The sequence below is a fragment of the Polypterus senegalus genome, chromosome 1 (assembly GCF_016835505.1).
Source record: "Polypterus senegalus isolate Bchr_013 chromosome 1, ASM1683550v1, whole genome shotgun sequence".
Taxonomy (NCBI): Eukaryota; Metazoa; Chordata; class Cladistia; order Polypteriformes; family Polypteridae; genus Polypterus; species Polypterus senegalus.
This window is the reverse complement of record NC_053154.1, coordinates 279,929,604-279,952,867: the sequence shown is the minus strand read 5'-3', so window position 1 is coordinate 279,952,867 and position 23,264 is coordinate 279,929,604. Positions and strand designations below refer to the sequence as shown.

Genomic DNA, 23,264 nt, shown 5'->3' with positions numbered 1-23,264 from the left:
ATCAATTTCAGAAAAAAGTCAGAAGCTAATACAAAAAGCAGTAAAGAAAGACACAACTCTGCAGACGTTATAAGAAGTCATAGAGAAATGATGACTGCAAAATAAATATAGATAAACTGAGCATCCAATACAACAGAGAGAACAATTATTACTGTTTTTTGAAAGGTGAAATAATAAGCAGATTTCACCTAACATGTATGGGTGCTGAAGAGTGTTTGTACCGAGCTTGGCAATGCATGTACTGGTGGTCCTTGATGTGGGAGTGTGGCCACTAGAGGGTGCTCCCGCTGCCCAAACCCAACCCTGCTCTGATTTGTTTCAGGACAGCTTTCAATCTTTAAGTCAGCAAGAGGTATTATACAGTATATACTATATATATATATATATATATACAGTATGATATATATATATATATATCCAGACTCCCGGGAGTTACTCGATCTACCCTGGGCAAAAGTAGGAACTAACTTGTTTTCTTTCAATAAAAAGAGCTACCTCATCATAGCAGACTATTTCTCAAATTTCTGTGAAATTCATTATTTACCAGGCACAAGATCAAAACCTGTAATCAAAATGCTCAAGACTCATTTTGCTCAACATGGATTTCCAGATATTGTCTTTTCAGTCAGTGGTCCTCAGTACCCATCAAATGAACAGTGAGGAATCAGCAAAGAATGGGACTTCATCGATAGAACACCTTCACCTTCATATTCACAGACAATGGGAAGGCAGAATCAGTGGTCAAAATGGCAAAGAAGATAATGCAGAAAACTCTACTGCTAGGTAAGGACCTAATATACCAACACAGGGAGTGGGCAGTAGTCCAGGTCAGTGCCAGCTGAGCTAAAAGACCAGGACCCTTTTGTTAACAACAGAAAAGTCAATACAGCCATGGGCTGAAGAACCATTAGATGTCCTTAGAAAAATCAAGAGAGCACAAGTACATTATTACAATAAGTCAGCAAAAAAAACAGTGTTCACTAAAGACAGGTGATGAGGTGAGAGTTCAGCCATTACATCCCAAACCAACCTGGATTAAAGGTAATGTTCTCAAGGTAGTAAATGACGGGTCCTTCCAGGTTTAGCTGGGGACAGCTTCACTCAGGAGGTCAGTTAACTGAAAGTTCAAGGCAATATAATAAGCTATCTGCTGCTGTGACAGAACAACATGACCTTACCACGCCAGGCGTGATTATTAGGTAAGAAAAGTAAAGGGATGTAACAATACAGGTCATTTGCTGTTAGCATATAGGATTAAGTATTTTATTGTAGAAACAAGGATATGTGTTGCTGATACACCTATGAAGTGGCGTTAGTGGGACTGGCCAGCAGGTACTTTGTTAACTGATTGATTATACTGGGAAACCATGCATTTGATACATGTGAAAACAAGAAACGTAAGAAACAACAATAGTACAAAATAACACACAAGGCAATACTCAATACAAATAGAATAAACAACAAAAATATTCAGTAACAAACTACAAGACAAAACATCAAAGATCCATCCATCCATTGTCCAACCCGCTATATCCTAACTACAGGGTCACGGGGGTATGTTGGAGCCAATCCCAGCCAACAGAGGGTGCAAGGCAGGAAACAAACCCTGGGCAGGGCGCCAGCCCACCGTAGGGTGCACACACCCACACACCAAGCACACACTAGGGACAATTTAGGATCGCCAAAACACCTAACCTGCATGCCTTTGGATTGTGGGAGGAAACCCACGCAGACACGAGGAGAACATGCAAACTCCACGCAGGGAGGACCCAGGAAGCGAACCCAGGTCTCTTTACTAGGAGGCAGCAGTGCTACCACTGTGCCACCATGCTGCCCTACATCAAAGATAATAAAATAAATAAGTAAAAAGAAAAGAAATCTGATCCAGAGATAAAACTGTGGCTATGCTATAACACAATGGGGTCTACAACTCTGGCCAGGATGACAAGTCAGCATGTCCAAAGTTGAGGTCATGGTCCACCTGACCTTTCACTGAAAATACCATTTTTTTTGTTTTGTTGCTGGTTTTGAAAGAGCAGTACCCCCAAAGTGAGCAGGTTGAGTCCTCCTATGTCTCCTCTTTAATAATGAAGAAGGCGTTCCATAAGCAGTGGTTACATTTTTATAGACATTGTAGTACACTGTGGTGTTGAAATGGAAGCTATATCGTCATATAAAACTTTCAATTTACTGGTCAGTCTTTATCACCATCCTCATCTCAGGTCAGTGAGTACAAGCAGTAAAAATGAGGTTTCTGTACAGCAGTGGTCACCAATTAAGAAAAGGGTTAGAATGAAACCTGCAGCCACTGCTGCCCTCAGGTCTTTTCTCCCCATGATTGGTTGAGAAGCCCAGTAATATGGAGGAGCTCAGATTAGAAGCATTGCAGTTTAAAGGTTTGGGCAAGTAGTCAGGATGCTCCCAGGTTGCATTCCTTTCAGACTGTACCAGATGTGGCTCAAAGGCAGGGTTCTGGAGGTTGATGTTCAGAGTAACATTTTTGGCAGTCCAGCTCTGCATGAGTCTCATCAGCAAAAGCAGAGAAAAGAACATTTGATAAGTGGTTACAAATTGTAAGCATGCCATAACTGCATAAGACCTATTTCCTATAATGAACCCATTAGTGTAACCAGTATTTATTGTTGCATAAATTAAGCACTGGCTTGTTGGTTTGGAGCTTATTAATCCAGAGCCCTAAGAACATCATCTCAAGAACAATCACGTGTTAGTGTGAGGCAGTAATGTGACAGAATGTCTCCAGGGATTGTTGCAAGTCAGAACTAGAAGATCAAAAAGATATACTGGGACAAACCAAAAGTCAAACTTAGTACTTGTCTTACTTGATAAGCAAACTAATTATATTTAATATTATACAACCTAGGGATAACGCCACATGGGGTCATCACCATATTTATAGCGGAACGTCTGAAAATGTCACTTCAGCACCAATCAGGGTAACATGACATTAATCCAAATAACATAAACAAGAAGCAGAAAAATAAAATAAATGCCCAAAAGCCCTTAAATGCAATGTGTAATACTACAGGTAGGCACTGACACATGGAGAACATGCCCACCACACTTCACACAGACAGAGTTAAACACTGCACTGTCTTGCTGCTCACTCTCCACTTTGAGACTCATGAGGTGAAGCACACCATTTGTTAAGGGTAAGCAAACCTGCGCAGATATACTGTAAATAACAGAATTACCAAAACTTAAATTGTCGTGATTTTTTCTGATGCTACGTATTGCTGGAATTATTCTGCTTAATTAATTACACTAAATTTGTTTGAAAAAAGCAAGCAAACTGTAGGCCCCGGCTCTTCAGTCCTATAACTGATCCTTTCCTTCATTTAATCAACGTCTGTTTTTTTGTTATGTAGTTTTTATTTGATGCACTCTTCTAATACTACTACAATATCATTTAAAACATACATTCATGTAAAATGATAAAGAAAACTGAGTTTTTCATTAGTGCAAAGTTTGAAATCTTACGTAATGTGTAAGATATGGCTTAAATTTCAGTGTATAGGACTTTAAATACCAATGTTATATAATACAGAGAAAGAAAGAATGTAGAGCCTAAAGGCAAGAATTTAACATTCAAACACTCCAAATTCACTGTAGAAAGAATAAGAATTTTAAATAGCGAAAACAGCTTACTTGGCCAAATAAACATCCCATCCTATTTTTGTTTTTTTTATATTTTAATGAATTTATTAAAAGCAAATAACTTTCCATATAATTAAGTCAAACTTAACAAGACTAAATTCAATTCATCCCCCACCCATGAGAAAGAGAGGAAGGTCAACAGCCAGAGTAAAACTTTGAGAGTAATAAAGAGGGAAAGAAGCCCTTCACCCCAATATAAATGCTTATTCTTAAATGTTATTGATTACATTCTGCCAGGTTTTTAAAAAGTTTTGAACAGATCTTTTAAGTGAGAATTAGATTTTTTACAAATTCAAATAGTATATAACATCAGTTACCTACTGACTTAAAAGTGAGTTAGTATTCTTCTAGTTAACAATTGAACACAGTCTACATGCCAATAGTGTAGTAAAGACACTCACAGTTTGTTTGTCCTTCTCCACTTTCAGCCCATCTGGGAGCCCACCAAACACAACTGTTAATGGATTAGGAGGGATTGTGATGCCAAGGCTGTCTGAGAGACATTTAAAAATTTTTGTCCAGAATGATGTTAATTTAGTACACGCATAAAACATGTGGCCTAGTGAGGCTGGAGTTCTATTACAACGTTCACAGATTGGCCCATTTTTCTAACCCATGCATTCAACTCAGGGTCATGGGGAGCTAATGCCTATTCTGGCACCATCAGGTAAAAAGGCAGTGACCAATACTGGACAAAATGCCAGTCTGACATGGCACACACCCACCCACAAACCTCAGCTCACTCACATCTGGTCTTTTAAAAGTTGTCCTAACAAGCACATTTGTGAAAAACACCTACACAGATGTATGAAGAATGTGTAACATATGAAGTATATCAATAAATAGGTGTCATGGTTCAAATACAGTAGCTGTGGGAACAGGTGTATTTTATTTGAAGTTTAGAACCTAACATTCAACGGTTGACATGAACAGAAACAGCATCGCGTGTTGTTGGCTCATAGTAAAAGCAAAGGAAAGAGCGCCACATACTCATCTAGGTTTATGGAAGTCCCTTGTGAAATGGGCACATACAACAAGCAGTATGTGTTTCTGGTAATATGTACAGAACATTTATTTGAAGCAACCTCTGTGACAAAATCTGATTTGGTTCTAAAACTGGACATGAAAGGGTTATTTTAACCCATATGGTAAAACACTTGTGTAGGAAAAATTTGAATGGTGGCATTTGCACATTCTCCCTTTTTGTGTTGCTTTTCCATGGAAAAATGATTTCCTGCATGCCAATGTAATGGGTGAGAGCGAATGAGTAATGTGAAAGTGTGTGAGTGTCACCTGTTACAGACTGGTATCGGGGAATGTTTCCTTTATAGTGGTTGATGCTGCCTGAATAGAGTCCAGTTTTGTAATGACAGAAAGAAAAAAACAGTCTAAGAATGGATAAAAACATAATAAGCATTTTGATGATAACAAGCTAATAAGACTAAAATAACTTATCAATTTCTTTCTCTCTACTGTGTATAAAATACAGTAATGTAAAGTGAAGATCTGGGGCCTCATGTATAAAAGGTGCGTGCACACAAGAATGTTGTGTATGCCCATTTCCACACTCACTTTGAGATGTATAAAAACTAAACTTGGCGTAAAGCCATGCACATTTTCATATCAGCCTCACACCATGCGTACGCACATTTCTGCTCGGTTTTATAAACGGGTGGCACCCAGCGTAAAAGCTGTGCTACTGTGTTGTGTACATTTCTTTTTTTAGCTTCACATCTGTGACACAGGCTTTATCAAATACACCGAAATTAATTGCATATTGTTTACGCACTTGATTGTAATCATTCTGTAACAATATAATGGTGCATGGAATGGCCAAACTATTCCAACTACCTTGGCTTCTTTAGTGTTGTTAGAAGACATCACAGATGGAAGAATTAGAAGACAGCACATATTTAGAGATCATACAGATTTTTTGTCCAATGATGATAACTGGGTACTAAGTCGATTTCAATTTCCTAGAGCTATCCCCTTGGAGCTGTGTGCTGAACTGCAGCTGGCTTTACAAAGGCAGATTTTGAGGAATTGTGCTCTACCTGCACCTTTGCAAGGTTTTTAGCCACAGGAGTTCTTCCACGTGAACTTGCTTGACTGATCAGGTATTTCTTAATCATCACTGGGTCTCTCTGTCCCAGTTGTATGGCATGGTATTAGCTGCTTGTCATCCAGATTTATAAGGTTTCCTTACACTGTGGTTGAACGAGCAAACGTCAAAGTGCAATTGGCAGCAACATCCGGTTTTCCAAATGTAATTGGAGCGATTGACAGCATGCACATTGCTATAAAGGCACCTTCAGAGAATGAATTTGCCTATGTAAATAAAAAAGCATTTCCACTCTATTCATGTGAAAATAATCTGTGATGCAAAAATGCATCTCAGTAATGTTGTGGCAAGATATGTAAATGTCTCGCCAATAATTGTAGCAACTCATTGCTCAAACAGTGTGAGCCCTGAAATTTCACCACCTTCCCCAGTGGTGCTGAGACTGACGGTGGGCTGTGATTCACCTTTTCACATCAACTTTGATATCTGACTACTTTATTTTGGGCACTGTGCAACATTCTGTACTTGAACTTCTGAGTGCCTCCACCACACTGTGCCATTCTATCAATTTCCTTTTGTCGCTTATACCACTGCGTAAACCACCAAATAGTACATTTTTCCTTGCCTCCACTTCAGTGAGAAGGACCTCCATTTTTTTGTTTAATAAATGTGCTTTTTCCATTGTGTTTCAATAAAACACTGAACTGAAGGGGCTATTTATATTGATTTGCATATTCAAATAGGCAAAATTCTGGGAGGAGTCAAGGTGGGGCTCTAGGCTTTTGGATGTGTGTTAAAATTTATGTTAATTGGGATTTATAAAGGGAAGGTGCACAGAACTTGTTTATGCAGCCAAATTATTTTGTGCGTATGCACATTTCTAGTTTTGTCCATATGCCACGTTTTAGTGTGAGTTCTACACAAGGCGTTATACATGAGGCTCGAGGTAATCCTTAATGGGCTAGTTTTAAATACCTCATTAGGTTACTTGTTTCACGTACATATAGTTCCCTATGTTAAAAAGTATTTCAAAACATTTTTCAGAATGTGAATGTATTCTGTGTTCTTAAAGAATTTATTCTAAGTGACAACTGTCAATGACCATACTTGCTCCTGTGATCATTTAAAACACTGGTGTCCTTTCTCTTCTTAATTTCCAATAGTTTTGTCAGAACAATTTAAATTGATCCCAGTGGAATGTACTGTATGCATTAATTGCAGACAAACACTCCCTTTCCCAGCAGATGGCACTGTTGTGTGAACTTTTAATAAATTCGCCTTAATATATTATTCAAATACTAATAGCAAATTGAACGTATACATAAGAATTCATTTATTCCAACTTCTTTATGCAATTTCTTATCTTTGCAAATATTTCCTCAATGCAGTTTCTTATTTAGAAAAAACATGTCTTTCTAAAGTATTGTTTCCAAATTGCCTGGGCAGACCCTTTGACCCTGCAGTATTCTTGGCATACCTTTGCTTAGTTCTACACATGTGCATCCTGAACCTTTTAGTCGTATTGGGGTTTGAAGGGTAGAGCTCTTGGTTGATTTTTTTGTATGTAACTCAGAGTGTATTATATACTGCTCAAAAAAATTAAAGGAACAATTTTAAAAAATTAACAACAGGTTAATTTTGAAATTAACAACAGGTGCACTAGAGGGGCAACAATGAGACGACCCCCAAAACAAGGACAGTTTAACAGGTGGAGGCCGCTGACATTTTCCCTTCTCATCTTTTCTGCATTTGGCTACGGTCAGTGTCACTACTGATACCATGAGGTGATACCTGGACCCTACAGAGGTTGCACAGGTAGTCCAACTTCTCCAGGATGGCACAGCAATATATGCCATTGTCAGAAGGTTTCGTGTGGCTCCTAGCACAGTCGCAAGGGCATGGAGGAGATTCCAGGAGACAGGCAGTTATTCTAGGAGAGTTGGACAGGGCCCTAGAAGGTCCTTAACCCATCAGCAGGACTGGCATCTGCTCCTTTGGGCATGAAGGAACAGGATGAGCACTGCCAGAGCCCTACAAAATGACCTCCAGCAGGCCACTGGTGTGAATGTCTCTGACGAAACAATAAGACACAGACTTCATGAGGGTCACCTGAGGGCCCGACATCCTCTAGTGGGCCCTGTGCTCACTGCCTGGCACTGTGGAGCTCGATTGGCATTTGCCATAGAATACCAGAATATGTGCTTTTCGCAGATTTGGGCAGGTTCTCCCTGAGCACATGTGACAGACGTGAAAGAGTCTGGAGAAGCCGTGAAGAACGTTATGCTGTCTGTAACATTGTTCAGCATGACCGGTTTGGTGGTGGGTCAGTGATAGTCTGGGGAGGCATATCCATGGAGGGACACATTGACGTCTACAGGCTAGACAATGGCACCTTGACTGCCATTAGGTATCGGGATGAAATCCTTGGACCCATTGTCAGACCCTATGTTGGTGAAGTGGGTCCTGGGTTCCTCCTGGTGCACAACAATGCCTGGCCTCATGTGGAGAGAGTATGTAGGCAGTTCCTGGAGGATGAAGGAACTGATACTATTGACTGGCCCACATGCTCGCCTGACCTAAATCCAATAGAATACCTCTGGGTGTGACATTATGTTTCAGTCCATCTGATGCCGCCAGGTTGCACCTCAGACTGTCCAGGAGCTTAGTGATGCCCTGGTCCAGATCTGGGAGGTGATCCCCCAGCACACCGTCCATTGTCTCATTAGGAGCATGCCCCGACGTTGTCAGGCATGTATACAAGCATGTGGGGGCCATACAAACTACTGAGTATGATTATGAGTTGCTGTAATGAAATTTCAGCAAAACGGACTAGCCTGCCACATCATATTTTCACTTTGATTTTTGGGGTGTCTTGCCCTCTGTATGTTAATCATTTTCATTTCCAACAAACGATGTTGCATCCTTTCATTCCTAATACATTACCCAGTCCATATCAGTATAGATATCTGGCAGAATTTTTATTCCCATTGAGACCTGATGTGTTTTCAAAGTGTTCCTTTAATTTTTTTGCGCAGTTTATATTGCACTGCTCACATTTGTAGAGTAGTCATCGCCATTATTGTATTGATAAAAAGATTTTGCACTTTGCACATTGAGAAAAAATTGGACATTTATGAATATTCATTTGCATTTCTGTTGCTTGTTGAGATATATTTTAATAATGTTCTTCTTTAACATTACTGGTGCTGGCAGCCTAATACATTGTGTTGCTCCCTCACAAGCCACCATTCTAATCGCACACGGACCCCACCATGATGTTTAATAGTTTTTTCTCTGATACATCTGCTACCTGGGCTTTTAAGTCTTCAGCTCTGCCTCATTCTGCGTATGCATGGTCAGAAGCAACACTATTTGCTCTGCCTTACACAGACTCCATGTACTGATGCAAGCCAGGATTCTTTCTGAGACTTGTTGCCTACTTACTCAGGCCAGTGGATTTTTAGCAGAGAAGAGGATGTTGTAAGTGCTGCTGTTTTATTGCTTAATCATCTCACTCACTCACATACATGCCTACCCACACCCTCTGTACTGGCTTCTTTTATGGCCGACTTCTCAGGATGGCAATTCCCCTTCTGACAGTTCATGGACACCTTTGCAAGCATTTCTCTTCTAGTTCCATGTCCAACAAATTATATAATAATTAGAAATATAGTATATAAAAATAGCTTTAACATTAATACTAAACAAAACGTTGAAACATAAATAGAAAAACATCATGCAGTATGCACAGAAATACACATAGGGTGTTTTTACATATGGCTAAATCTGAATTGTGCCCACGTCCACTGTAACCACAAAGGGGCACCAGACAGCCCCAAACCACAGAGATACTAAGGCACTACACATATTAGAATAAAGAACAAGGTATTCTTTCACACCAAGCACCTTTCCAATGATCACCTCTCCAGATATAAGCCAAAAAATACAATAAATAAATAAAGCACAATTCTTCTTCTTCTCCTCTGCCGAGTGTTGTTCCCCAACTCTGACTCCCCGATGTGAGGCAATGGGCTCCTTTAATGTCGGAGCCGGGAATGCTTGCGGTGCCACTCCCTGTGTTCTGGAAAGCACTTCCAGGAAAATATTGAGGTCGTTCCCCCGACAGTGCCCTCTCATGAGACCCAGGGACCCCGACGGGGCTGCACTTCCAGACTGCAATTCCCAAACTCCCCTGCGGGTATCCCAACTAGATTGCCTTATGAGGACTGCTGCCACCTGGCGTATAGGGGATGGACCTGTTCCTGAATCTCAGCTTCCATTGCTCCGTCTATTATTTCCTAATGATCCACTGGCCAATTTGCTTTCGTTGTCGCGCTGGCCTCCCATCCAGGTAATGTATTTTTCCCTGTCTCATCCGGGGTGCCCATTATTCTCCTACACCACCCATACAAATTTTACTAAGTAAAGGTTATTTACTAATCCACAAGAAACAAAACATGAGAGTAGACTAAAAAATATCATCTTTATAATTTTGAGATTTAAAATCACTGAGCAAAGCTGGAGACTAAAAGAATACGAAAAAGTAAAGTAAAATCCTAGGTGAAGTGGCTTTAAGCATTCATCTGCAAATTTAATTTATGGTGCCCATATGGATGTACTGTAAAAGTGTGCATTTAATCAATCTTATTGCTTCCAAACACAGTGATTTACTCTGTTTCACTTTAGGATTAAATTAGGCACTATGGAAACAGACAATATACAGTATAAACAAATTTTCTGTAGCCTGAAACACAGCAGGTTTTACCTGGATACGGCATCAAACACATTCCAAGAAGGACCTCAGGGCGTAAATGGATAGCAGGTAAAAGTAGAATTACAAATAAAAGTGAAAAGCATTCCTTTATCTAACTTGATACAGAGACGGCTCCAGGCTGAAGTTAAGGCTATTGAATTACTAACTGCTATAATCAAAACCTTGGTCAGATTGTCTTTTAAAAGAAGAATACTTCAAATTTAAACAGAAAAAAAAAAAACATTCTTAGAAAGAATACAGGCTAACAAAATATTAACATAAGCTAATTATGCGTGATTCCATGGCACAGTGGTTAGAGCTGCTGCCTCACAGCTCCAGGTGACTGGGTTTGAACCTCAAGTCCATTCTCCAACCATTTGGAGCTAGTACGTTCCTCCCGTGTTTGTTTGCTTTTTTCTGCGTGTGGCCAATTAAATCACACAAACATATTTAATTGTTGGTAGTGGGCATGTGTGAGCGGACTCTGTGATTGGCTATCCCACTCAGTTCAACTCCTGCCATAACCCACCAATGCTGGAATTGGCACCAGCCCTCAAATCCCTGTGCTAGATTCAATTAAAGTGATCACTACAAGGATTTATTTAATTATTAAGTCAATGAAAGGCACTACTGACCATTAAAACACTTAATTTATTGTGTTACTTGTTTATGTAATATGATGCTTTTCAAATTAAAATATTGGGCATTGGGAGTGCCTTTACCAATAAATTATAAAGAAACTGTTTCTGCAGTGATTCCACTGTTTTGCTTGGGAAGAACATTAAACATAATATTCAGAAATAGAAAAACAAATCCCAAATTCATTTCCATTTTAACCTTGAAAAATCTGTGAAATAGAATGTCCTGTACTGTCTTTGTTTTGCGTCACTGAATATGCGCCAACTGAGGGTTTTCATTCATCTCCACAGACAGTAACACAGCTATGCATTAAATAAATAAACAAAAATAAAATAATAAATAAATAAAACTAAACTTAAGAAAAACTTGCAGTAACATTACACATTAACAGTTTTGGCCAAGGATATTTTATCATTTATGCTAGTAATATCCTTACCATCATCTACTCATTTACTGCAATAGAGGTGAATTAAACCAGAGACCCCAACAGGCAGCACTGAGTGCTAGAAAAGAATCAAACCGTGAGGGGCCTCAGTCTATCACAGGACACACCCGCACTCACTCACCCCAGGCCAGTTTACAGTCAGCAGGAAACCTGCCAGGCATATTTTTAGGATGTGGGAGGTAACCAGAATATGTGAGGGAAACTCCTCACAAGCAGTCCCTAGGCATTTGGAAAGCAGGAATCTAGAGGTGTGGGGTAGCAGCACAGAAATATTGTATCCCAATTTAAATCCACATAATTTGCTCTTCTTAGAAATAAATGTGCTATTTTCCTACAACAAAGAATAAAATGCAAGAAATAACTGAATAGCTGGAACATTATTCAATGACAATTAAAGAAAATTAGTGAAATATGATTAAATGCAAGAACTTATTTTATACTGTACATGTAAAACATTCTACACTGTTGATCATTTATCAAAATTTTTTATTACAAAAAACTAAAAATTCTTTTAAAAAAAAAAAAGCTGTAGTACTAGGGTGTTGTACCATGTTAGCCATTATGGATGTAGTGAGATGTCATTGACTTACTAAAAAGATTACAATATGTAAGCTTTCAAGGCAACTCAAGATCTTGCCTGAAGAAGGGGCCTGAGTTGCCTCAAAAGCTTGCATAGTGTAATCTTCTTAACTAGCCAATAAAATATGTCATTAAAAAAAGCTTAAATTAAATTTAAAAAAGGAAAATCCTTCTATATAAAAGCGGTCAGGATTGTCCTTCCGTCCCGTGAGTGCTACGCAGGCGCGGAGTTTCACACACACCCCATCCATTTTGCAATGCATGATGGGATTTGTAGTTTCGTTTTTCCAGGTAAAAGATGATTTTCTACTCCAGACTGTGCGATATCTTCTTCTTCTTTCTTACTATATAAAAGCAGTCGGGATTGTCCATCCGTCCCGTGAGTGGAAAGCGTAGCAGTATTCCGCTTATCACAGACTTACTACTTGCAGCTTGCGATGCAGGCGACATGATGTGAGCAGAGTTCTGGTGCTCCCATCGATCCCTTGCTTTTGTGTGCGATGCGCTGGAAAAATAGACAAAATTATGTCTCTGGAAATAATGTTGATGGAGTACAAATGCCTCACCGCGCAGTAAATATCAGGGGGTTTCAAAAGGGTGACCTCAATATAGAAAAAAAGTTTAAATTTCATCACAAAATAACAGAAACTACGAGTATTAAAGTAATACCGCTCAAATGCAATATAACCAAATTAATGAGTTTGTATAAAATATCAAATTGATCTACATATTGAATTGCCTTAAAAGTGTGCCTTAAAAGGCGGGTCAGCCTAGTATTATAAGAATAAAGAGAACTTACATTCTCACTGAATAAAAGGAAACCCTGATATTTGTGCGAAGAATTGTATGTGACTGTTGGATATAAATTATGAGATTAATCTACCAGACATCCACATTTTTTCTTGCAGTTTTTAGACAAAACAACCATACTATCTGTCAGTAGTAATAACCAGAAGTACAGTAAGAGCAGATCTTGGCATTTTAGAACTGACTGTGGTGGTGGTGAGAATTTGATAGGCAATTGTTAATATATCACCACAGACTGTTTCAAAGGCAAGGTCTCCTGGCGTCGAACTGTGAAGACTTAATGAACATCAACCAAAATGAAAAGAGGGTAACTTAACTTTATACAGGATATCACAAAAGGTTGCTGTGAAACAGCTGCTTGTAACACTTAGCCACTGTGGTTTAATTTCCAGCAAAGAAATTAGCATAGGAAAGGACCTGAGCAGTGGCTGAGGTCCACTGTTTTAAATTAGATGTTTGCCCAAATGTGGCATAACACATTACACTGCTAAACAATTGCTTACAACTAAGAGAGCAACATTTTCTTTGCATAAAACATATTTTTTTCCAAGAAACCTGGACTCACGGTTTCACTTCATACACTATTAATACATGGAATGACAAGTACAAGTTACCATACTCTAATATCCAGCCAAATACTACAAATGAATCCCAATTTACAAATATCTTTAATTTCTCCATGATGCTGGAAATGATCCCTGCATGTCATAAGTCAACTATTGTTGTGTCAGTGCCAAAGAAAATCAACATCAGTAATATGAATGACTGTCCTCCAATCGCTCTGACACTGATAATAATGAAGTGCTTTGAAAGATTGGTTCCCACTTACATTAAAAACAACATTCCCGCCTAACTGTACTTATATGAATTTCCTTACAGAGCTAATAGATCTACAGAGGATGCCATCTTTCTAGCTCTGCACACAGCCCTTGAGTCATCTGGAGGGACAGGGCACATATGTGAGGATGCTATTTGTAGGCTATAGCTCTGCTTTCAATACTGTTGTCCCCCCCAAATCCATAAACTGCACCAGTTGGGCCTCAGCATACCACTATGTAATTTGATCCTCAGCTTCCTGTCAAAGCGCTATAAGGTTAAATGGCTGAGCCACCATTTCACCTCCACAATAACCTCCAAGGGTCCCCAACTCCAGTCCTGGAGGGCCACAGTGCCTGCAGGTTTTCATTCTAACCCTTTTCTTAATTAGTGACCTGTTTTTACTGCTAATTAACTTCTTTTGAATTAATTTAACTGACTTGCTCTTGAAGACTCACACCCCTTAAGTGTTCCTTTTTCCTTAATTAGGAGCCAAATAATAATGAGATACAATATGAGCCAAAATATGACCAGTAAACTGTGCCCATCATACAATATCTGAAAATGAAGAAAGATGAAGGCCTCAGGAATGTTAATCTGTTCAGATCCCCAAAACATTTTAGCAGTTCTCTTAGAAAAGAGAAAATCAACAACTTCAGAAATGTATGCTATGGCACAATGAGAGCAGCAACAAGCCATGAAATTAAAGAACGGGTTTAACTAATGACAGGAATCATCACCTAATTACGCAACTGGTTGGAGTTTGAGGACCTGACTTAGTTGGTCTTCTGTTGGCTCACTCACTTCACATTTCACATCTGTTTGGGTGTCACTTAAGGAAAGACATGAAGCAATTCAGAGGTACAAATCATAAGAAAAAGCAAGTCAATTAAAATGAAAAGAAAAAGAGTTAATTAGCAGTAAAAACTGGTCACCAATTAAGAAAAGGGTTAGAATGAAAACCTGCAGCCACTGCGGCCCTCCAGGACTGGAGTTGGGGACCCTTGGAGGTTATTGTGGAGGCAAAATGGTGGCCCAGCCATTTAACCTTATAGCGCTTTGACAGGAAGCTGAGGATCAAATTACATAGTGGTATGCTGAGGCCCAACTGGTGCAGTTTATGGATTTGGGGGGGACAACAGTATTGAAAGAAGAGCTATAGCCTACAAATAGCATCCTCACATATGTGCCCTGTCCCTCCAGATGACTCAGGGGCTGTGTGCAGAGCTAGAAAGATGGCATCCTCTGTAGATCTATTAGCTCTGTAAGGAAATTCATATAAGTACAGTTAGGCGGGAATGTTGTTTTTAATGTAAGTGTGAACCAATCTTTCAAAGCACTTCATTATTATCAGTGTCAGTGCGATTGGAGGACAGTCATTCATATTATTGATGTTGATTTTCTTTGGCACTGACACAACAATAGTTGACTTATGACATGCAGGGATCATTTCCAGCATCATGGATAAATTAAAGATATTTGTAAATTGGGATTCATTTGTAGTATTTGGCTGGATATTAGAGTATGGTAACTTGTACTTGTCAAGCCATGTATTAATAGTGTATGAACTGAAACTGTGAGTCCAGGTTTCTTGGAAAAAAATATGTTTTATGCAAAGAAAATGTTGCTCTCTTAGTTGTAAGCAATTGTTTAGCAGTGTAATGTATTATGCCACATTTGGGCAAACATCTAATGTAAAACAGTGGACCTCAGCCACTGCTCAGGTCCTTTCCTATGCTAATTTCTTTGCTGGAAATTAAACCACAGTGGCTAAGTGTTACAAGCAGCTGTTTCACAGCAACCTTTTGTGATATCCTGTATAAAGTTAAGTTACCCTCTTTTCATTTTGGTTGATGTTCATTAAGTCTTCACAGTTCGACGCCAGGAGACCTTGCCTTTGAAACAGTCTGTGGTGATATATTAACAATACCCTATCAAATTCTCACCACCACCACAGTCAGTTCTAAAATACCAAGATCTGCTCTTACTGTACTTCTGGTTATTACTACTGACAGATAGTATGGTTGTTTTGTCTAAAAACTGCAAGAAAAAATGTGGATGTTTGGTAGATTAATCTCATAATTTATATCCAACAGCCACATACAATTCTTCGCACAAATATCAGGGTTTCCTTTTATTCAGTGAGAATGTAAGTTCTCTTTATTCTTATAATACTAGGCTGACCCGCCTTTTAAGGCGACCACTTCTTAAGGCAATTCAATATGTAGATCAATTTGATATTTTATACAAACTCATTAATTTGGTTATATTGCATTTGAGCGGTATTACTTTAATACTCGTAGTTTCTGTTATTTTTGTGATGAAATTTAAACTTTTTTTCTATATTGAGGTCGCCCTTTTGAAACCCCCTGATATTTACTGCGCGGTGAGGAATTTGTACTCCATCAACATTATTTCCAGAGACATAATTTTGTCCATTTTTCCAGCGCATCGCACACAAAAGCAAGGGATCGATGGGAGCACCAGAACTCTGCTCAAATCATGTCGCTTCGTACCGCAAGCTGCAAGTAGTAAGTCTGTGATAAGCGGAATGAAAATCTGCAGCCACTGCGGCCCTCCAGGACTGAAGTCAGAGAACCCTGCTCTACTTCTTCTTCATTCATGATGATGTACCTGCATATACCACCAATACCATCATAAAATTTGCAGATGACAAAACAGTGATTGGGTTAATTTTTAATAATGACAAATCAGCCCACAGAGTGGAGGTGAAAAAATCTGGTGAGACGGTGCTCAGTGAAGAACCTATCCTTAAATGCAAGGAAGACCAAGGAGCTCATCATTAATTTCAGAAGATCACATGATGAGGATCATGCTGTAATTTTCATCAATATGGACAGGAAGGAGAGTCTGTAAGTTTCTGGGGATATATTTCACCTATGTGCATTCATTGTTGTTTATTTAGAATGAGAGTGCTGAAATTGATGTAAGGTTGAAAGAACTGGCAGCTATGTTTGTGAAAATATGAACTGCAAAATATGCATTTGAAGTAAATGATGTGTCAAACTCTGTCAACAGGAGGTGGAAAGGGCTGCTATTAAGAGAGCTGATAACAAAGTGCCAGAGCAGATGTGGATTTTTGTACTCAAAACATCTGATTCAAGAAATCTGTGTAACAACACCAGTAGTTACTTGTAAGAGGCTGCACGGCATCTACCATCTGATGGCACATATAAACGAAAAAGTAAAGTAGTTTACATTACTGTTTAAATATAAACATGCTCTGCCAGAATACAACCAGAGCATTTTAACACTTAGTATATACCTAGACCATATCTAAACTCTGCTGCTGTTATGGTGATGCAATGATAAAAATGACAGGAATATATCGTAACAGACAGTAGCATGTCCCTAGAGTGTAGAGCAAAGTACCTGCAGCAGACTATGTGTGTGTGTGTCTGTCTGTGGTGTTCATCGCAATGTGTACATTAATCATTAACCTTCAGTTGCTCTGTGTTACTGAACTCCTGAAATCTTCATCTTCTTCTTTCGGCTTCCGTTAGGGGTTGCCACAGCGGATCATCTTCTTCCATATCTTTCTGTCCTCTGCATCTTGTTCTGTTACACCCATCACCTGCATGTCCTCTCTCACCACATCCATAAACCTTCTCATAGGCCTTCCTGTTTTCCTCTTCCCTGGTAGCTCTATCCTTAGCATCCTTCTCCCAATATACCCAGCATCTCTCCTCTGCACATGTCCAAACCAAAGCAATCTCGCCTCTCTGACTTTGTCTCCCAACCGTCCAACTTGAGCTGACACTCTAATTTACTCATTTCTAATCCTATCCATCCACATCAAACCTAATGCCAATATTAGCATCTTTAACTCTGCCACCTCCAGCTCTGTCTCCTGCTTTCTGGTCAGTGCCACCGTCTCCAACCCATATAACATAGCTGGTCTCACTGCCGTCCTGTAGTCCTTCCCTTTCACTCTTGCTGATACCCGTCTGTCACAAATTACTCCTGACACTCTTCCCTACCCATTCCACTCTGCCTGCACTCTCTTTTTCACCTCTCTTCCACAATCCCCATTACTCTGTACTGTTGATCCCAAGTATTTAAACTCATCCACCTTCGCCAACTCTACTCCCTGCATCCTCACCATTCCACTGACCTCCCTCTCATTTACACACATGTATTCCGTCTTGTTCCTACTGACCTTCATTCCTCTTCTCTCTAGAGCATATCTCCACCTCTCCAGGGGCTCCTCAACCTGCTCCCTACTATCACTACAGATCACAATGTCAACAGCAAACATCATAGTCCACAGGGACTCCTGTCTAATCTCGTCTGTCAACCTGTCCATCACCATTGCCAATAAGAAAGGGCTCAGAGCCGATCCCTGATGTAATCCCACCTCCAACTTGAATGCATCCGTCATTCCTACTGCAGACCTCACCACTGTCACACTTCCCTCGTACATATCCTGTACAACTCTTACGTACTTCTCTGCCACTCTCGACTTCCTCATACAATACCACAGCTCCTCTCGAGGCACCCTGTCATATGCTTTCTCCAGGTCCACAAAGACGCAATGCAACTCCTTCTGGCCTTCTCTAAACTTCTCCATCAACATCCTCAGAGCAAACATTGCATCTGTGGTGCTCTTTCTTGGCATGAAACCATACTGCTGCTCACTAATCATCACCTCACTTCTTAACCTAGCTTCCACTACTCTTTCCCATAACTTCATGCTGTGGCTCATCAATTTTATTCCCCTGTAGTTACTACAGTCCTGCACATCCCCCTTATTCTTAAATATCGGCACCAGTACACTTCTTCTCCACTCCTCAGGCATCCTCTCACTTTCCAAGATTCCATTAAACAATCTGGTTAAAAACTCCACTGCCATCTCTGCTAAACACCTCCATGCTTCCATAGGTATGTCATCTGGACCAACGCCTTTCCATTTTTCATCCTCTTCAAAGCTGTCCTTACTTCCTCCTTGCTAATCCGTTGCACTTCCTGATTCACTATCTCCACATCATCCAACCTCTTCTCTCTCTCGTTCTCTTCATTCATCAGCCTCTCAAAGTACTCTTTCCATCTGCTCAACACACTCTCCTCGCTTGTGAGAACTTTTCCATCTTTATCCTTTATCACCCTAACCTGCTGCACATCTTTCCCAGCGCGGTCCCTCTGTCTTGCCAATCGGTATAGGTCCCTTTCTCCCTCCTTAGTGTCCAACCTCTCATACAACTCATCATACGCCTTTTCTTCAGCCTTCGCCACCTCTCTCTTCACCTTGCGCCTTATCTCCTTGTACTCTTGTCTACTTTCTGCATCTCTCTGACTATCCTACTTCTTTGCCATCCTCTTCCTCTGCATACTCTCCTGTATTTCCTTATTCCACCACCAGGTTTCCTTTACCTCCTTCCTCTTTCCAGATGTCACGCCAAGCACCCTTCTTGCTGTCACCCTTACTACATCTGCTGTAGTTTCCCAGCTGTCTGGTAACTCTTCACTGCCACCCAGTGCCTGTCTCACCTCTTCCCTAAACTCAACCTTGCAGTCTTCCTTTTCAACTTCCACCATTTGATCCTTGGCTCTGCCCTCACTCTCTTCCTCTTCTTGATCTCCAACGTCATCCTACAGACCACCATCCTATGCTGCTTAACTACACTTTCCCCTGCCACCACTTTGCAGTCTTCAATCTCCTTCAGATCAACTCTTCTGCATAGGATGTAATCTACCTGTGTGCATCTTCCTCCACTCTTGTACGTAACCCTATGTTCCTCCCTCTTCTTAAAATACATATTCACCACAGCCATGTCCATCCTTTTGGCAAAATCCACTATCCTCTGACCTTCTTCATTCCTCTCCTTGACACCATACCTACCCATCACATCCTCTTCTCCACTGTTCCCTTCACCAACATGCCCATTGAAATCCACTCCAATCACCACTTTCTGTCCCTTGGGTACATCGTTCATCACTTCATACAACTCACTCCAAAAATCTTCTTTCTCACCCAATGCACACCCAATTTGCAGTGCATATGCACTAACAACATTCATCACCACACCTCCAATTTCCAGCTTCATAATCATTACTCTGCCTAACACTCTTTTCACCCCAAAACACTCTTGACATACTGTTCCTTCAGAATAACTCCTACCCCATTTCTCCTCCCATCCACACCATGATAGAACAATTTGAATCCACCTCCAATCCACCTGGCCTTACTCCCCTTCCATTTAGTCTCTTGCACACAAAATATATCAACCTTCCTTCTCTCCATCATATCTGCTAACTCTCTCCCCTTACCAGTCCTGAAATGATAACAGCAATTTTAAATTTTGATTTTCTCTCAATGGTCAATTTCATTTCCTCTCTCCCTAAAACTCCAGAAGCTTAATGTGCACAGACTGTAGGATTCAGGGGAGTTGAATGTTTTAGAAAGAAGGTCAGTGGGTTTCCGATTTGCAGCAGTGGATTTCTCAGCTATTCACCACCAATTTTTTAATGAATTGTCCCCACTTGTGTATTTTCATCTGAAAATCTTGTCTGGACCAAGAGACTAAGGGAAGCAGACTGGAAAACCGAGTATTTTAAATTTAATCTCCTGGCACTAGCATTACTTTGTTGATGAACAATAGCTGAAACTGTATTACTCATTGTATGTGGGTTTTGGAATGTCATTTTAAAAAAAAATAACAGAAAGAAAAAAAGGAAAATAAAACAGCCACTGCAAATACAATATTGATGCAGCACTTTATGCCAATTAATAAAACCGGACAGCCTTAGTGGCTAAGGCCAGCACTATATACTAACAAGGCAGTCAATTCAATCTGTATGAAAAGCTCACTGTACTGTGAGACCCACAGAAAGTCAATTAACATACCTGTGAGCCAGCGAGTAAAATATGAAATGACTGTACCAATCACCATCATCTTACAAGTTACTATGAACCATCAACTAAATATTTAAATATAACTTTTTAATGGTTATGTAGTGAGTAGTTTTCATTATTTAGTTAATAATTTTTAGAATTACTGCTCAGTACTAAATACCATAAAATTATGAGGAGAAATATATAAATTGGGAAATTAAGCAAACCATGAAATGAGTTTATATCAGAAAAAAGTAAATAAATCACAGCTTTAACTGTTGAGTAATAAACTCAAGAGACCACGTTTAGACACCATGGAGGCCAAAAGGTGGGAAAATGAAACACAATATGTAGTAATGAAGATATGCATAATAATAAATACTAAATATGCACTGTATATATGCCTTGTGACAGATAGGGGGCGCTGTCGTCCCCTTGAGCCTTCGGACCAGATGCCAGACATCAGATAAAAGTTCAATAATTAATTTTATTTGGACAATAAAGTGCACAAAGCACCCTCCACTCCACAATACTCATACACAATCACAATGCAGTAATCCCTCCTCGATCGTGGGGGTTGCATTCCAGAACCCCCCGTGATAGTTGAAAATCCGCAAAGTAGAAATCATATGTTTGTATGGTTATTTTCATATATTTTAAGCCCTTATAAACTCTCCCACACTGTTTATAAATTTTCTCCGCACAGTTATACAGTAAAGCACTTCCGGGTCAGGTGAAAACTCCTCTTTTTCTTCAGCCCGGAAGCACTTTATTTCTTCTGTCCTCATGACTGTGACGTACTTCCGGGCTGTACGGAACATACGAGTCCTTGAGCCTCCCTGCAGTGTCCTCTGGCAGCCCCCACGGTATCCAGCAGGACTGTGAAGGGAAACTCCAAGGTCCATGGTGCCCTGCTGGAATTCGGGGCGTCTCCTCGTTGCAGGGAGGGCTCCACCTGGTGGCTTGGGGGTACTGACCAGGTTAAACTGCCGGCCATTGTCTATAACCTATACATATGTATATACAGTATACATACACACATTTAAGTATGTATATACACATTATTTGTAACTGTCTATGTAAATATATCATTGTGTTTGGTATTGTGTTTAGTTTCTAAATATGTAAATGTGTGCATAATTCTGATTTAACAAATATGCACTGTTAAAAAGTTGTCTAATTCTAAAGGTGGTATGACAGCATATTGGTTAGAGCTGCCAACTCACAGGTCCAGCATCCCAGGTTCAGACTCAGTGCTCAGACTGTCCTGGTTAGTTTACATTAGAAATAATTTGATGAGAACTGGCCATTCAGCCCAATAAAACTAATCAATCCTATCCACCTAATTACTCCACAACACTTTGAATGTCCTTAAAGACCCACTCTCCCCCACACTACATAGTAATTTATTCCATGTGCCTATGATTTTCTGTATGAAGGACAACTTTCTAATGTTTGTGCAAAATTACCTCTCACAAGACAGATCATCTTCATATTTTGTGGGTTTTCTCACCCATCTGTAAAAATGTCTTGGTAGGTTGATACTTGAACTTTACCTGGCATAAGCATGCCTGCCAAAGTCACTTTACAGTTTTGATGCCCTGTCCTGGGTTTAATGATCCTCGGATAGAAAGCAGCACCTTATGACTCAGAAGGAGGGGATAAGGTGACAAGGTGTGGCAGGGAACAAAGTCAGTTCATTTTTGAGCTTTTTTGCTCTTTTTTTTTAATTTGAAGATAATAACATTGCATACAATCAAGCTGAACTTATACACCAAATACCTTCACGGTCAAACTAGAAAAAAAGAGATGAAAAGAACAAATCTATAAAGTTAAAATAAGAAAGCAGGGTCAATAAGAGAAAAAACAAAACAGAATTCAACTGTCAGAAAATGGAAGAATTGTGTGGTGTGGTGGTTAAAGCTTTGGAGTTCAAACCCTGAGGCTGTGCATTTAAATCCCACTACTGACAGACACTGTGTGGTCATCAGCAAGTCACTTGACCTGCCTGTGCACCATTTGGAAAACCAAAAATAATGTAACCAATTGTATCATAAATTTTGTAAGTTGCCTTGGATAAAAGTGTCAGCCAAATAAATAAATATAATATAGAAATTGATTTTGCACACATATAGTCTAATAAGTTAGTCACCAATTAAACTAACTAGGTTTTTTATCTTCTCCTGTATCCGTTTTTTCCATTACAGTGTCAAACAGACGCGTTGAAAAGCAAGTCAGGCAATTGCCTGCAGCCATGAAATGAAAGGGGGCCCTGCAAAGGCATCCATTTACACAGGTACTCGCTGTAAAGACAAAATCTGTAGGAACCTGCCCTTAAAGAACAGCATCAACACACTACAATAACACAATCAGAAACTCACCTGGGGGAGGTGGTACCAGTCACCATTGCAAGAGCGTTTGTGATGAACATTCCTTTTTTACATAAATCAGCAAGGGGATTTACAGATCTGTAAGCAAAAAAACACTAGATTTACTTTGTTTGTTTAGACAATTTCTGATTGAGCCTCAGTCAGTCTCACCAGGCCAAACTGTAGACAGCGCACAGCCAAAATCAGCAGCACCAATTCAGCTCAGTGGTTAACGTTGAGACTGGGCAGGCCTGACTCCTCCTATC

At 39.8% G+C, this 23,264-nt stretch overlaps 1 protein-coding gene across 1 annotated transcript in view; it reads right to left on the bottom strand.

The window, feature by feature from the left end:
* Positions 1 to 23,128, bottom strand: part of LOC120542745 — a 55,674-nt gene extending 32,546 nt beyond the window's left edge. The window contains exon 1 of the mRNA XM_039775385.1: positions 23,011 to 23,128. The gene's annotated coding sequence lies outside the window, so the exon portion shown is untranslated. The remainder of the gene's footprint in view (positions 1 to 23,010) is intronic.
* Between the last annotated feature and the right edge of the window lie 136 nt (positions 23,129 to 23,264).